The sequence below is a fragment of the Eubalaena glacialis genome, chromosome 14 (genome assembly GCF_028564815.1).
Source record: "Eubalaena glacialis isolate mEubGla1 chromosome 14, mEubGla1.1.hap2.+ XY, whole genome shotgun sequence".
In the NCBI taxonomy this organism is placed as follows: Eukaryota; Metazoa; Chordata; class Mammalia; order Artiodactyla; family Balaenidae; genus Eubalaena; species Eubalaena glacialis.
In genome coordinates, this window is record NC_083729.1 from 62206868 (window position 1) to 62224487 (window position 17620).

General features: G+C 47.4%; 1 long non-coding RNA gene across 1 annotated transcript in view; it reads left to right on the forward strand.

Annotated features, from left to right (window-relative positions):
- The window catches only part of LOC133105328 (uncharacterized), a 35331-nt gene extending 22025 nt beyond the window's left edge, over window positions 1-13306 (forward strand). Inside the window, exons 3-4 of the long non-coding RNA XR_009703834.1 lie at window positions 9425-9518; window positions 12739-13306. This is a non-coding gene — a long non-coding RNA (uncharacterized LOC133105328). The remainder of the gene's footprint in view (window positions 1-9424; window positions 9519-12738) is intronic.
- The last annotated feature ends 4314 nt before the right edge of the window (window positions 13307-17620 follow it).

The following is a 17620-nucleotide window of genomic DNA, read 5'->3' on the forward strand; positions in this document are numbered from 1 at the left end:
GATGCTGACGACAGGCTGCTGGCTTGGGGGGTAGTGTGATCCTTGGGGCCTGCAGAGGTCAGACATGGGGAGGACAGGGAGGGCAGGAGCTGTCCCAGCTGCAGCGCAGCTGCTCACTGACTGGTCATCCAGAACTTGCTGAGGACTGGGAACGCTGCAGTGGATTTATCACACAATGTGGGTTCTCCTGCTGGTCAGATGGATGCAATACTGGCTTCTCCGCTGCTTCCCAGAACCCTGCTCTCGGAATTCACACCTATGTTTCCCCCTGGCTGAATGGAGACACATCCCTCTCACTCCCGCAACCTGCTGTCACTAATTACAGAAGCATAGCTGGGAGCTCAGTGGAGTATTCAGGGCTGGGGCTGCCTTGTCCCCAAGGCATGAGCCCCCTCCTCAAACATGATTCTTAGTAAGGCCCATGACAGGTGTCAGCAGAAGTGGGAAGAGAGTAGGGGAGGGTGAAACATTGGTTTGGGAAGAACTAAGGGAGGGAAAGTGGCCAGAGCTGTGGAAGGGCCTGAGATGTTGGCAGAGCCAGATAAGGAAATAAAACTCTGAGAGAGGCTTCAAAGGCCCTGTGAGAGAAGAGAGGACATAACTTCTAGAGCCCCAACTGGGTCTTGAGAAAGCTGCAGAGTTTCAGAACATGGGTCAGTGCCTTTAGCTAGCTTGCAGATTAGCCCTTTTTTGTACCTGGGTATTAATCAAGGCATGTCCTGCAAAAAGGCACTTGCTCTACGGGTAGGCTGGAGCTGAAAGGCAGCCAGGCCTGACTCTACTCATGAAGGCCTGTGCTCTGCTATTGGGCTGCACTCCCTGCATCCCAGGAAAAGGAGCATCTTTTCCTAATCTCACAAATGTGCTGTACAGGCTACTGGGAGCTCTGGTCTAAACGTACTTGGAGCAACGTCTCCAATCCAGGTTGGTTCCCTCTCTGCTGTTCTGATCTGGCATGCAGGCTTCAACTGGTCGGTTAGAAGGAGGGATGTGTCAGAGGCCTTGGAGCTCTTTCCCACAAAGGCCTGGAGCTACTTGAGTGAGCCCAATGTCTGCAGCCAACCCAGACAGGACCCCTCTCTCAAGATGCTGATTCTAGCTGAGGGAAAGAGACATGATTACAAAAATGGTTATTGGAGTTTCATGATGCTAAGGGTAATGATGAGAGCATACAACAGGGCATTGATCTCACCTGAAGGTCAGGTTAGATGTCCCTTTCTGAAGAAGTGCCACTTACACTGAAATGTGAATGATGTGAAAAAGTTGGCAAGAAGAAGAGAGGGGGGCTGGGGAAAGGTGTGGTGGGCTGGGAAGAGCACGTGTGTAAGTTGTGAGGGAGGCACATGGAAGATGGCACGTGGCGGTCCCGAAGAAAGCCTGTGTGTCTGTAGCAAGTGAGAGGACGCACAACTTGAGATGAGACGGGAGGGTCATCGGGGGCCAGATCATGCAGAAGATTGTGCACCATGAAGGATGTGGATCTGATTTGTGTTCTGAAGATTCTCCCTGGTTTCTGAGTGCAAGTGGATTGGGGGTGGGGAGGGGATGCTGGTCAATGGCGGCTTCATTAGCGAGCAGTGGAGAGGCAGGTGCCCACTGGAATTTTAACTCAGAAGGGGTTCTTGGAATTTAGTCTCCACTCCGCACACCACATTCTGTGCCCCACTCAGTCCTGGGATGGACCAGCTTTATCCTTGGTCAGACTTTATCTTGGTCTGGGATTCCTGGCTCTACTTTATAAATAATTTTTTTTTTAATGAAGAAAGAAGACAGAAAGTGCCCAGCACTTTGTATATTGCAGGTCTTGATCAATATTTGGCAAATGAAGGAACAGAGAAACATAAGGTGGAGTTGGTGAAAAACAGCAGTAGAGATGCCCCATCTTTTTGCAGTTTAATAAAGTTCTGTAAAGGTCAGATGGTAGAGATAGAAGGTCAATATGAGGAAGGGAAGGAAGGGCCTAGCCTTTGCAGAACAGCTTGCATTTTTAACAGAAATTATTATTATTTAAACAAATCCATAAGAGGCACATTTTTAGGCAGTTGGGGAAAGGGAAGGGAAAGAATTGGGGCAGGAAATGTGGTGTTTGGGACTCTGGCCATCTCTGGGATCATCTTCAGTGTTTCTGCCACACCGGACCCACCAGAGACCCCGATATATCCAGAAGGACAGGCCATGACAGTACATGGCATTTCAGGAGCCCACATGGGCTCCAGGGATGAGATAAGCATGGAAGAAGTGACATCCACACTTAAGAGAGACTCAGAGTGCTGGTGGGGATCCAAGCAAGGGTCAAGAGAGAGACCCATGGAGACCTCAGGAGAGCTGAATGGGATCAGAGGCCTAAGAGGGGCCTAAGAGACGAGCACAGCTATAGAAGGGATAGTGCTTGAATAAACCCAGTGGTCAGACAGGGTGAATAATTGAGGACACGGTAAATACATCACCCTCCAAACCTTCATACGAGCCAGTGGGGCACAGAGAAATGGGGACAGGATGAGAGCAGGCCTGGAAGGGCTCAGGGCCAGAGAGCCCTTCCTGATGTCAGAAGAGTTTCTATGAGGCAGTGAACTGTGGGAGACCAGCCCCTTCCCACCCAAGGTGGGCTGTGAGGAGGGTCTCCAAAAGCCTCTAAAATCTACTCTCTCAAGTACTTTGTGTCCCATACTTGAGAGTTGGCTGGAGGGGCCTGGGGTCATTGTGAAGGGACAGTTGGGGTCAAATGAGGACCTGAGTTAGGGCCCTATCTGTGTCCAGGGCAGGACAGTCTGAGGCTAAGGGGACAGCCTGAGGGATAGTCTCTCCCTCGAGTGTGTTCTCCACACTGGTTTATGGTCTGTCTGTGCTGGGGTGAAGGGAACAGTGCAGACATGATATCCCTTAAATGGCAGGGGTTGTCATGCTTCAGGGCTATACCTTCATTAGAACTTTTCTAAGATCTCTGAGCCAGCAGGATACTTTTCAGGGACAGGAAAAGGGAATGACAGGGGTAGTGAGGTGCTCAGGGCCCTGCCAGGAGGGAGAAGAGGAGGTGACCTTGGAGGAGGTGGAAGGAAGGGTTGTGAAGATTTGGGCCAAGATTCCTTCAGGCAATTTAGAGGCAGAAAGCTTGAGAGGTGATGGGAAGGCAGAGTGGGGTGGGAGAGAAGAAGCCGGGCTGTTCCCAGGAGCTCAAACCACCTTGGTGGCCTCCCTGTCTCTCCCGCTAGAGTCCTGTCTGGAATGTAGCAGAGGAACATAAAGTCCTGGCCTTTCCTTGGGTCTGGAGTCCCAGGGAGAAGAGATAGTGGCCTCCCTGTGGTCTGGGTGCTGGCAGCTGGAAATGGCCTTGGATCTGGACCCCTGGGACGCCAGCAAGTGGAAGAGGATGCTAAGGACATGGAGAGAGAGGCAGGGGAGAGGAACTGGGAATGCACATATGAGGGAGGCTGAAGAAACCTGATCCCTTGATGAGTCATTAGGTTTTGGGAGCTGGGTCCAGCCAGGACTCCCACCCTAGACAGCCTCCAAGACAGGGGTGAGCTCTGAGCACCCACACCCTAGGCTGGGAGGATGGACCCACCAGATGGGGCCTGGTGAGCTCCATATGGATGGTGAGCCTGTAGCCTGATGGATTAGGGGCTGTCCCTGGGGCCATGGTGACACTGAGCACCCAGGAAGAAAGGAGGAGGCTGGAGGAGGGAGTCCGCCAGGTACTGGAGAGCTACAGGACTTGGGCTGGTGGAGGGAGGTGGTCCTCTGTGGGATGGATTGAGTCATTTTGGAGAGGTGACAAACTGTGGTGAGGGGCAAGGGATGTGAGATGCAGGTGTCCACCCCAGAGTGTCTTTCCTGGTGGGTTCACCATTAATCCATGGGTTCCATTTTCTCACCAATTCTTTTATAATGGGTTCAGGCCTCTGCGCATTCAACAAATATTGGTGTCTCCATTGTGCTAGCACTGCTCCAGGAGCTTTGGATCCATCAGTGAACAAGAGACCCAAGATCCCTGCCCACAGAGGGTTCACATCTTAGTGAGAGCCCAGCTAGTCAGGAGGAGTGGTAGGTGGGGGGTGTCAGGGGTCTGGGAGCAGGGACAGGGCTCTGGCCATTGGGCTGGGGATTCAGAGGGAACCTGGGCCTCTGGGAGGAGAGGCAAGAGCAAAGCCCAGGCCTGGGCTTCAAAGTGGTGCTAAGAGGATCTCAGGGTGGAGGTTCAGACTCGGAGAATGGGTTTGGGTGGATCCTGGGTCTCAGGTACCAGGTAGAACCCACTTATCAGAACACAGGAACAAGGACAAGGCTGCCAGAGGATGGGCCTGCCTCCCCCCATGCTCCCCTTCCTCTGGCCTCCCTGAGAGCCATGCTGAGCAGGCTGGCCTGTGATCCAGGTGGGCCTCTGTCCTCCCACCGGCCCGTGGAGAAGCTGGAGCAGATGCTCTGACAGCCGCATCTCAGGCTGGGGACGGATTCAGCATCTTCAGCAGAAGATTCCCAAAGAGAGGCCTTTCTCCTGGAATACTTCAGATGCTTTAGTTTGCTTCCTGGGTGCTCTGGCAACTCTGGTTTCTTGTTAACCCTCCACTGTGAGTGAGATGAGGTCGGGATGTGTCTCCCTTTTGCAGAAAGGGGATATTGAGTCCCTGACTATTTACAGTCATCCCAGTGCTACCGAGAGAGCTGCTGGGAGAACTGGGCTGCTGGCTCTGCAGGGTGTAGCCCAGCTTTCCCACACGGCTGGGAGCCAGAGCAGAGCACATCTGAGACCCCCTCAGATGCACAGGGAAAAGGGGGAGCAGGTGGGCCGCGCCTGTGGTCTCAAAGTCATGGCGGTAGCTTGGAGGAGGAAGGGGGATGCATGGGAAGCCCCACATCTTCCCCTCGCCCCCTCCCCTGTTCCTAGGGACTGCGGTGAGCTGAGAACTGAGCCTGGGGCCCAGTGCTGCCCCACGATAGAGAGGTGAGGCTGGGACATGCCGTGGGTTTCTGGTCGGGGTTCCTGAAACAGCAGCAGTGTGGTACACGTGGCCACCCTCGATCCATCAGAGGCCTCCTGGGGAGCCAGAAGGCTGGGCAAGCTCAGCCTAACCTTGACTCTCATCCATTTGGTCTCACTCGGCTGCTCAGCCTGGGGCTGGTCCCCTCCCTGGCACTTTGTCTCCTTCCTGGGACCTTCTTTGCTCTCTGTGTATCTACTTCTAACCCTCTTATTCTTCCTCGTTACGGTCTCCCTGTGAATCAGTGGCAAATCCCTGTAATTATTGCCACATCTATGCCACAAAAATGACCTCTGGAGAACATCAGTTGGATCCTTTAGTGGACTCTAAGTGGCCCAGCTGAGATGCAAGCCTTGCTGTGCCGTGGGGCCTTCCCAGCCTTGGGGCACATCTCTCCCTCGTGGCTCTTTGCTCCTTCCTGGGGATATGGTGGCAGCGGACCTCCCAGCTCTGGCCCCTTCCCCGGCTCTGCGCCTCTGATCCTCGGCCCAGCTGCCTGCGTCCCTCCCTCCGCAGGCAGCCTCCTGGCTGACTTCACTCCCTGTCACATTCCTGGCTGTGAAAGGGACCTCTTCCAGGACCCTGGGGAGATGACATGAGTTTGTTTGTTTTTCTCCTGTCTCCACTTCAAGGGCTCCACTGGCAAAAACAACACCCTGATGACTTCCAGCTCTTCCCCTCCTTTGCCCCGAACATGGGAAAGACAGCCCCCACTCCCAGCCATGGCAGCTGGGGAAAGATGAGCACAGGCGCTGGCTTTGGGATGGCCACTTGCTCCTGGTGCCCTTTCGAGGAGCACTCACAGAGTCAGCTGGCATTCACAAAGCTCTCCTGTGGTACCAGCCCCGGGAGCCCCTTGGGAGAGGCAGGAAGACCGTTGTTTAAATAAAAGGGTCTGGGGAGGCCAAGTCTCAACCCAAAGGAATGAATCTAGTGGGAAAACATTGAGCCAGATCTGAGGCTTGGAATATCTTTCCCGACACCTCTCATGCAAAATTGTATGCGACCAAACCTCCTCATAGCAGATAAGCAGATGTGTGTTCCCATGCAGATGAACTGTGCTGAACCTTTCACATCATGACTCTAAGAGACTTTCCTCTGATGGGAGGGAGGGGTGTCACACAGAACCAGTGAGAAGGGATTGTGTGTGGGGCACAGGGTGTGCCTACCCTCCAGCTTCCAAAGGTGAGCTGCTGACGACCAGACCTCTTTCAGGGGACAAAGGGAACAGCTGCTATCCCCTTTAAAGGATAATGTTTGTGTCAAAGAGGGTGATATTGAGAGCCTAGAGGAAGGACAAAGTGTATGACTGAAGACGTTCTAAATACTACATCCCCCTCCACAACTTGGGCATTGGTAGGGCCGCCATCTTGGGATTAGGGCCTGTTGTTGAGAATAGCCTAGTTTCTAGGAGGGAAAGAAGCTGAACTATCTCCAAGGGCAGAGCAAAGCTTTATTACCACCAGTTCTGTGCATAAACTTCAGGGCACCACAGAGAAATGGGCCCAGGGTGAGAGCAGGGCTCTAAGAGGCCAGGGCCAGAGAGCCCTTCCTGATGGCAGGAGGGTCTCTGTGAAGCAGTGGATGCAGGGATAGCTCTAGGGTCGATGAGGAACCCGTAAAGAGCCAAGTCAGAGCTACAGAACTGCCTGGTCCGTCTCCCCTGGATTCTCAGAAAACAATCCTCAAGGTGCTGAAATGGGAGCTGATACAGGAAAACACAGGGCAGTGGAAGAGGGGAGATTCAACTTCTTCAAATCCTCAAGGTTCAGGCCTGTGTCCCTCACTTCACCCAGGGCCCAGCCACTGCCCTGAGGAGAAACTGTTGCATAACGTCTACTTGAGATTGTACAGGAGAAGTAGCATCAGCTTGGGCTCCCTCGAACCCCTGCTCTGTGTCTGCCATGGTGGGCAAGGCTCTGGGTGAATTGTTCCCACAAGATCAGATCTCATGGTCTTTCCCTTAAAGGCCCTCTGCCTGATGAGAAAGGGCTCCTTGGGGGGGCCCTTACTCATCTTGATCAGTAAAATTTTGCCCCTGGGGAGTCCGGGTCTTAGGGGGCCTCATCCTTGGGGATCTGTTGGCTGATCAGCCCAAAGGAGAGGGCAGAGTCATGGACATGAGACATATGCACTGGGACACAAAATGGGCAGTGACCACAGCTGCCAAATGGAGTTCCTTCAAATTATACTTGGGGATGCTGGACAGAGTGTGGAAAGTAGGACCAGGAGGGGTTGGTCAGGGAGACTTCTCAAGGGATTTCAAGGACAATGGGGGACATGGATTGGCAGAGAGGTAAAAATGTCACAGAGGAGAGGCTGGTAGCATGAGCAGTCCTATGCAACTCTGCGCCGACATAGTGGTGCTATTGAAGGGCACTGGCAACAGCATTCTAGTGTCTTGAGGCACAGAAAGGCCACCTTACCCACACTGAGTTGTCCTCTCTGTCTTTTCCCTCTATCGTATTTTCTCTTGGTTCCTGTCTTCGGAACATACTTCATGCAGGCCATCTATATTCCTCTTGACACGAGGTGTCCAGAACTTATTCTCTCATCTACTCATTCAGTCCATATATATTTAGCATCTTCTATGTTCCAGATTTTATACTGGGTGGCAGGGGCACAAAGATGAATAACACCCAGTTTGGTCCTCAGGGAATTCTTAGTCTAATGCAGTGCTATTCAACGGATCGAGAAGATGCTCTCAATCTGTGATGTCTAATATGGGAGTCACTGGCCACACATGGCTACTGAGCACCTGAAATGTGGTTAGAGCAGCTGAGGAACTGAATTTTTATTTTACTGAATTTTAATTAATTTAAATTTAAATAGCCACATGTGACTGGTGGGCACCATGTTAGACAGCACAGATCTGATGGAAAGAGAGAGAGGTAACCAAGCCATTTCATTATCAGCACAGCATGATCAGACCGCCACTGTGGTCTGGTCAAAGTGGAGGAGAGAGAGTGACTAGATGTGTCTGGGAATTAGGAAGCCTTCCAGATGAGGTGACCTTTAAGCTAAGTCTGGGATGACGAACAGGATGTGCATGGTGATGGGGAGGGGGCGTGTGTGGGCAGAAGGCTCAAACTAGTGATTCCTGTGATTTTTGTAGACTTTCCAGCTGGACTTCTCCGTAGATTAACCAGCAGAGCTGGGCTTGAACAAGGAGATACAGATGTGCTCTGCCCGTTGGCCTGGCTCTCTGCCCTCCTCAGTTCCCAGGGAGGTGGGTGATGACAGATGGACTCATGACTCTCCCTACATTGAGGGATAGAAGGAGCTGAACTGACCCTAGGAATGATGATTGCACCCTGGGGAGAGGGTACGGGTTATCTGGAGACAATCTGGGAAGCCGGGAAGCATTTAGGGGAAGAGGATTGACACAGGGGGAGGAGGTTGCTGGGAGCCAGTTTCCCAGTAGAGGCCAAGGATCACTCCCAGGGTCAACTCCATCCTCCTGTCCAGATGGAGAAATGGGGAAGGGGTACTTGGGGCCCCATGAGGCTGTTGGAGAACAGCCACTGTGGGGCTGGGGCAAAGAGTGGGTGATGAGATCTTCCAGGGCTCTCCTGTGCTCGAGTCCGTGGTGGTTGGCTAGTAGAGCCCACACCACCCTCATCAGACAAGGGTCTCCCGGAGTAAGGCCCAGTGTGCGATCCTAGATAAAAGAGAGTTTTAAAAGTAGATGTTTAATTTCTACATGCCTGAAATAGAACTCTCGATTTACCCTTTCAAGAATCACCCCTTCCCCATTCTTTCCCATCTCAAGATATCATCACCATGCAGTAAACTGCTCTATCCAGAAACCTGGGAGTAATTATGGGTTCTCCACATTTCCTTACATCCCACATTGTCTTCATCAGCAGGTTCCATTGATTCTTCCCCCAACATACATCTCTAGTCCATTTACTTATCTCCATTTCCACTGACACCATTCTGGCCCAAGCTTCTATAATTTCTCATTTGGGAACTTGCCTTTAACCAGTTTCCCTATTTCGATGCTGCCCTTTCCTATCTATTTTACACAAAGAAGTTAGAGCAATTAAAAAAAAAAAAGAAATCAGATTACTTTATTCACCTGCCTAAAAACATTTTCAATGGCTTCACACCTCACTTAGAATAAAATCCACACTCCTTAACATGGTCAAAGAGGCCCTGCATGATTTGGCCCTGATATTTCTTCAAGGTCATCTCACATGAGTTTCCCCCAGCACGTGATGCTCCTGCTATACTGACCTTCCAGTTCCTTGAACAAAACATGCTCTTTCCTACTGCCAAGACTTCACCCATGCTGTGGCCTCCCTCCTTCCTCAATGAGATGGCTTTTTCTCACCCTTGACACTTCCATGTGTGTACCCCCTATCTTCCTCTTCTGTAGCACACTCTCTTTTCCCTCTTAGCAGAATTTGAAATTTGTTCTCTTGTTGACTGTCTTTTTTCACTAGACTCAAAGCTCTGTCAAAACAGGGGCCGTGTTTACTGTGTTCAACACTATATATCCAGCAACTGGTGGGCTCCCTTGCACACAGAATGAACTAGGTAAGTACTCATCGAAAATATGAATGAATGGTATTTTTCCTTATTCAGTCCCATGAAATCAACACCATCCTCTGTTAGGAAGAGCTGGCTAACCCCAAGGGCTTCCAACATTGTCTTCAGCTGTTACTAATGTTTGTCCTAAATTTTCCCACACTCCCTTCATCATAACTAAGACAAGTCAGACTTTTCAGGGATCACCAAAGCCCTGTAGGCTTCCAAGGAACCCTGGTTCCATTAATTTTGATGTCCACTCTAGCATTTTTGAACATAAGAGCTGTTAGCTGCATGGACATTGTGATTGAAGGAAGACAGTCCTTTCTCACCTGAGTCTGGCTGGAATTCCCATAAGCTTTTCCTTTTCCTAAAAACTCTCTCTCTCTACAAAACTGTGGGTCGTGTGAGCATAGGTGGACTGGATCTTTGGGAATCCCTTTGGGCAGCAGTATTGGAGGGAACCATGCATCTGATCCTGGTGAAAAGGGCTCTGTGGCCCAGAAGAGACCTCAGACCCAGCCAGGAACAAGGATGTTGGTTCCTCCTTTCCCTGAAATTTCTGTTCCAAGGAATTTATAGCTCTTGTTCTGAGCAGTACAGACCAATCTCCAGGATAGTATAGTGGTGAGGCTAGGAGCTCAAGCTTTGGAGGTATTCCACCTGGGCTCAAAACCTGTGTAACTGTCGGTAAGTCACAGGCTCTCTGCACCATGTCCTCATCTGTCTTCTGAATACTTCTTTCACTCCATCAGATCTTGATCCTGTTTGTTACCCCCATGACCATCCCTAATATAGGTCATGTGTAGAAGGAGCAATTGGTGGATTGGGCTATCCTGGTCACTTACCTCTTACATGATTACTGTAAGTGTCTTGGGTCCAGGAAAGGCAAAGGGCTAAAATTTGGGCCTGAAAACAGAGCCAGCTGCCATATCCTTTTTCCGTATCCTTGAATCTTGGCTCATATGTGCCCTCCATGGGTATGTAAAATTTTCTCCGTTAACCAGGAGCTCTCCTGAAATAGAAAAATGTCACAACTTACTTGTTGTTTTTTATAAGAAAAGTAGTCTGTTCATCCCCTCCATTATAAAGCAATTCACAGAAATACAGAAACTGTCCAATGTCAAAAAATTTATTCATGTAATTCATTACACAAATAAAAGAGAGTAAATTCATGATCATAGCAATTGACATTCAATAAAATTCAAAATTAACTTTTAATTAAAAAATTTCAGCCATCTAGGCCTAGAATGGTATTTTTCTTACTTGGTAAAGAGTGTCAGATTTTATCCACATCATTTTATCTAGAATGGTAAGATACTAGAGGCATTCCCATTAAAGTCAAGGAATACTATTGCTACATTTTTCAACATAATTCTGCACATCCTAGACAATGCAACAAGAAAAAAAATTGGGTAGCATAAATATTGGAAACAAAGATGCAAAAACACCATTATTTTCAGAAGATTTGATTGTCTCCATATTGAATATCTATTGCTGCTGCAGCATCTGTTGCCTCTTCTTCCTGAAATAGCTCACAAACTTCACTTGAGGATCCACTCCTTCACACATTCTTGGTCCACGTGATCTGGATAGAGCTTCTTCCTCAGCACCAAGAGTCAAGCGTGTGATCCAGGTCTGTCAACCAAAACACTCCATGCTCCTGGGTTATTTGATGATGGCCATGTGACCAACCACAAAGAGTCTGAGAATGAATTTTATGCATCCAAAGACCAAGGAGAGAGATGGAAAAAAACCAAAACCTCCTGATGTTAAGTCTTTGTCCTGGACTTTCCATTGTCAGAGTAAATAAATTTCCTTTTCACTTAAGCAGATTACAAAAAAACAACAACAACTCCCCCCCCCAAAAACCAGCTTTATTGAGACATAACTCACATACCATACAATTTGCTCATTTAAAGTGTACAAGTCGGCCCCACGCAGCCACCCCCGGAAGTGGACTTCGCCTCCTCAGAAGCGGTGTCACCGGGAAGGGTATCAGGAAGGCTATGAAGAAAGAAGTAGTTTGGGTATGATTGAAGGAAGACAGCATGGCATGTTACATGGAGCTAAGATCGGATCTGAGATCGGGTTCTACCAAGGTTTTGCTTTTGCTTGGAGATGTCTCCTGCACCGTTGCACCACTGAGAAAGACAGCAAAAAGTTGAAGGTCTTAGTATCGTTGATTGGAATGATTCAGAAATTCCCTTATGATGACCCTACTTATGATAAACTTCACGAAGACTTAGACAGAATTATAGGGAAATTTAAGCACCTTTGTTCATTACTAAACGTTCAGCCCGACTTTAAAATTGGTGCAGAAGGTTCTGGACTTTCATTTTGAGGATGACAGATGCACAAAGACGAAACATCAGGGAACAGATGTTCGTAGGTTAAGTGTTTAAAAATGTCATTAAAGACAAAACAATGGGGCTTCCCTGGTGGCGCAGTGGTTGAGAGTCTGCCTGCTAGTGCAGGGGACACGGGTTCGAGCCCTGGTCTGGGAGGATCCCACATGCCGCGGAGCAGCTAGGCCCGTGAGCCACAGCTACTGAGCCTGCGCGTCTAGAGCCTGTGCTCCGCAACAGGGGAGGCCGCGACGGTGAGAGGCCCGCGCACCGCGATGAAGAGTGGCCCCCGCTTGCCGCAACTAGAGAAAGCCCTCGCACAGAAACGAAGACCCAACACAGCCAAAAAAAAAAAATAATAATAATAATAATTAATTAATTAAAAAAAAAAAAAAGACAAAACAATGATGGGGGACTCATTGTTTTGCAGGGAGGGTTCCAGCGTGGCCGGTGAAAGGGCTTCCTTCCCCCGAGGTCTGCCAGGTCGCCTCGGTGCCCCCCACGGGGCCCCTCCACACAAGCCCGTCCTTTGTTGGGCCCTATCTGCTCTGCAGTGTGAATGCGGCCCTCGCAGGACCCTCTCAGGGCTGCTCTTCTCTGGTCCAAGGTCCAGGCTGCTGGCTCAAGGGTTCTCGTCACCTGGCAGACCTGGCTGGATCTAGACTTGAGTTGGCTCTGGATAGGATAAACCTCCCCTTTACCCCCCCCCCCGCCCCCCACCCCCCGGGCTTTGGTCAGCGCTCAGAGGGACAGTTTTTTAAAAAATGAGAGCCACAGTGTTGACATTATGCAGGTTAATGGGAAGGAGTGATGGGTACTGTGATATTTATTGACCCTTGAGATGTGCCAGTGCTGTGACCTGCTTCTCATGTTTTATTTAGTCCCTTCAGGAGTGCATGAGGTGGGCGTTTTTCCCGTTTTATAGAAGAGGAAACCGAGGCCCAAGAGACTGCCTGGTCCAATGGCAGTGGGCGGCAGAGCTGGGACTGAGCCCCGTCTCCTGGAGCCCGCTCTGGTACACACGGTCGCACCCACAGGCTTGGGGTCCCTGCCCGCAGGTCCCCGCTATGCCCCGTGGAGCCCTGGGGCATCCCCTGTGGCCATGGACGTGGGCGTCTGGCTGAGGGGAGGAGAGGCCAGCCCTGTCCCCAGGGAGCCGGGACGTGCTCTTCCTGTGTCCCCGGGTGGGTTGGGCTCTGCAGCATCAAAAATGGTCAAGGGAGGAGACTTTAAGGCCACTGTTCTATGTGCAGAAACTTCGGAGCCTTACTGCAGCCTTCCTTTTAGTGTGAGTTCTTCTGTCTTCTTCCCGGACTTAAAAGGCATCATCTGTATGTGGTGCACGGCCTCAGGAGGGGCTTTTGTTGTCGTTTTCCTGGGTGGATTTTTGTGCTTCCTAAACTATCTGTTTGGATAATGTATTATTTTTATAATTGGAGAAAAAAATAAAGAGCATATTTTAAAGCAAAAAAATTAATTAAAAAAAAAGTGTACAAGTCAATAGCTTTTAGTATATTACAAAAGCCATTGAGTTATACAACCATTACCACATCTCCACCTCTAGGCAACCACTAATCTACTTTCTGTCTCTATAGATTTGCATAGTCTGTACATTTTATATAAATGGAATTATGTATAACATGTGATCTTTTGTGATGGGCTTCTTTCACTTAGCCTCATGTTTCCCAGGTTCATCCATGTTATAGCATGTGTCAGTATTCCATTCCTTTTTATTGTCAAATAATATTCCATTGTATGGACTACCATATTTTATTCACTTATTCGTTAGTTGATGAACTTTTTTTTTTTTAAATTAATTAATTAATTAATTTATTTATTTATTTATGGCTGTGTTGGGTCCTCGCCTCTGTGCGAGGGCTTTCTCCAGCCGCGGCAAGCGGGGGCCACTCTTCATCGCGGTGCGGGGGCCTCTCACTATCGCGGCCCCTCCTGTTGCGGAGCACAGGCTCCAGACGCGCAGGCTCAGCAATTGTGGCTCACGGGCCCAGTCGCTCCGCGGCACGTGGGATCCTCCCAGACCAGGGCCCGAACCCGTGTCCCCTGCACTGGCAGGCAGACTCTCAACCACTGCGCCACCAGGGAAGCCCAGTTGATGAACTTTTTGGTTATTAGGAATAATGCTGTTATGAGCATTTGTGTACAAGTTTTTGCATGGACATTTGTTTCCATTTCTCTTGGCTATTTATCTAGGAGTACAATTTCTGGGTTGTATGGTCTATGTTTAATCTTTTGAGGAGCTGCCATACTGTTTTCCAAAGTAGCCGCACCATTTTGTATTCCTACCGGCAATGTATTAGGGTTCAAATTTCTCCACTTGTAATTATCAGTTTTTTTTTATTATAGCCATCCTAGTAGATACATGGCATCTCATTGTGGTTTAGATTTGCATTTCCCTGATGGTTAATGATGTCGATCATCTTTTCATGTTCTTGTTGGCCGTTTGCATATCTGCTGGAGAAATAATTATTCGGATCCTCTGGAATTTGTTTTCTTCTAATTGTGGGATAGGGAAGACCTTCCTAGGCATTGCACAACCTCAGAAATGTTAAAGGAAAATATTGAAACTACATGAAAATTTTAAACATCTGTATTTTCAAAGACAGTTAAATGAAAATCACATTCCTTCTAATTTAGAGGAGAAAATGTTTGAAGCACATATAACAAGGGTTAATATTAATAATATACAAAGAAATTCTACAAATCAACAAGAAAAAATTCAAATCAAAAGCAAACTGGGCAAAGAGTAAGAATGAGCATCTCACAGAAGTGCCAATAGCTAATGAACATATGAAGTGATGCCCTGCCATCTTGCAGCTCTGGGGATACAAATTAAACCAACAAGGAATTACATTTTTTCTTAACCATCAGTTTGGCAAAACTTTTTAAGATCCATATTATCCATCATTAGTATTGGGTCTCAGGAAATAGGAGTCTCAAGCACCTAGTTGACATGTACATCATTACAACCTTCTTGAAGGTTTTGGCAGGATCTATACGCATTGAACTATTAACAGAAGAAATTTCAGGGTGGTAAGATTGCAGATGGCTTTTGCTCTGTGCTTTTGTGTGCTTTTTGAGCATTCTGCATTAGGTATATTTTAGCTTTGTAGATGGGGTCAGGGAACATTATTTAAAAATAACACAGGGCAATGTTGTACAGCAGATTTATAGAACTTACTTATCTTGCATAACTGAAACTTTATAACTATTGAACAGCAACTTCCCCTTTCCCCCTTCTCCCAGCCCCTGGCATCTACAATTCACCCTTCTGTTTTTATGTAAGTGGAATCATGCAGTATTTGTTCTTCTGTGACTGGTTTATTTCACTTAGCATAATGCCCTCAAGGTTCATCCATGTTGTCACCTATGGCGGGATTTCCATCTTTTATGGGTAAATAATATTCCATTGCATGTATATATCACATCTTCTTTATCCATTCATCCACTAATGGGGCATTTAGGCTGTTTCCACATCTTGGCTCTTTTGAATGACGCTACAATAACATAAGAGTGCAAATATTTCTTCAAGATCCTAATTTCAGTTCTTTTGGATCAGTTCTTTTGGAACTCCTGGTTCATATGGTAGTTCTATTTTTTAGTTTTTTGAGGAACCTCTATACCGTTTTCCATAGTGGCTGTACCATTTACAATCCCACCAACAGTGTTCAAGGGTTCTGATTTCTCCATAACCTCATCAACACTCTTTTTTTAAAAAAACAATGGCTATCCTAAAATGTTTGAAGTGATATCTCATTGTGATTTTGATTTGCATTTCCCTGATGATTAGTGCTGTTGAGCCTCTTTTCACATATCTGTTGGCCTGTATGTCTTTGGAGAAATGTCTATTCAAGTTCTTTGCCCATTTTTATTTTTATTTTTTAATCAATTTATATATTTATTTATGGCTGTGTTGGGTCTTCGTTGTTGTGCACGGGCTTTCTCTAGTTGCGGTGAGCGGGGGCTACTCTTCGTTGCAGTGCGCGGGCTTCTTGTTGTCATGGCTTCTCTAGTTGCGGAGCACGGGCTCTAGGTGCTCAGACTTCAGTAGTTGTGGCACGTGGGCTCAGTAGTTGTGGCTTGAGGGCTCTAGAGTGCAGGCTCAGTAGTTGTGGCACACGGCCTTAGTTGCTCTGTGGCATGTGGGATCTTCCCGGATCAGGGCTCGAACCCGTGTCCCCTACATTGGCAGGCAGGTTCTTAACCACTGCGCCACCAGGGAAGCCCCTTTGCCCATTTTTAAATTGGGTTATTTATTTTTTGCTGCTCAGCTCCTTTTATATTTTGGGTATTACCGCTTATGAGGTATACAATTTGCAAGTTTTTTCTCCTATTCCATAGATTGTCTTTTCACCCTGTTGATCATTTCCTTTGCTGTGAAAAAGATTTTTAGGTTGATATAATCTCAACTTATCTATTTCAGTTATGCAAGATTAGTAAGTTCTAGAGATCTTCTATACAACATTGTGCTTATAGTTAGCAATACTGTAGTGTATACTTAGAATTTTGTTAAGAAGGTAGATCTCATGTATGCATTCTTACCACAGTTATTTATATACATAAATTATATATCTAACCAAATTGTCATTTGAGTGACAGTGCATAATAAAAATATTCTTAGTGATACATGGACTTGGATGACCAGCCATGAAAAACCCACACTGAAGACACTCTTTGAAGTGTCCTTTAAGAAGAGAACTCAACTCAAGCGACAATGCAAGATATATCAGATGCAAAGGTGATCAAAAATCTTGGCAAAGTTATTTACTTGTCTGTTTTTATTGACAGGATCAAAGAGAACAAAGAGAAAGGGCCCACTACAACACGGATGAATCTCAGTAGCATAATTCTGTGTGAAAAAAAGAAACCTTGGAAAGTTCTGGTGCTCAGCCATAATCCCCCAAGTTTGAAAACAAGTAAAATTTTAAAAGTTTTATATTTAAACATACATATATGTCTGATAAAACTACATTTTTTTTAAAAAAAAGAGAATGGTACACATGATATTCAGCATAGTTACTCTGAAGTGATGGGGTCAGGGGGCAGGAAGTGAGGGGAACACAGGGAGTTGTTCATTATCCGTAATGTTGGGGGGTGCTCTGTGGGTGTTCAGTTTCTTAGAAATAAACAAAAATACGTAAATAAAAAATACTGTAGAGCCACATATGAACCAATGATGATAATGTGCCAAGAGGTAAGTTGGGTATTATTGTAACTTTGTGTACCTGAGTCCATAAGAAATAGAAGTTAAGGAAATACAAGGCAGATCCATTTATTTGTCTTCTTGAAGTTGCAAACTGTTTCACAGTCAGTGTTGGGAGCCTTTGAACAAAGTAGGCCTGGGCCAGAAGTGGATTCCAAGGTTTACATGTGCCTTCTGGCTGCCCACCCTACCCCCACCCCCCTTAGATGCCTTGTATTACAAGGAGGGATGTAGACACATGACCAAAGAGAGGCAGGGAAGAAGGTGATCAAAACACAGGTTTGGGGGTCAGAGAGCCTGGTTTCAGTTCTCATTCCTGCCACAGAGGAGCGAATGTGGGCAAGTTATTTAACCCCTCTGAGCCTGATAAAATGATATATGTGCACATTGCTTGAGTATGATAAAATGGCTCATGATCACATTGCAGAGTACTTGACACATGGCAAATGCTCAAAAATATTAGCAAAAATAATGAGAAAGAGAATTAGAACAATACAATAAGAATAAGAAATAAGAAACACTTCTACAAAAAAAAAAAAAAA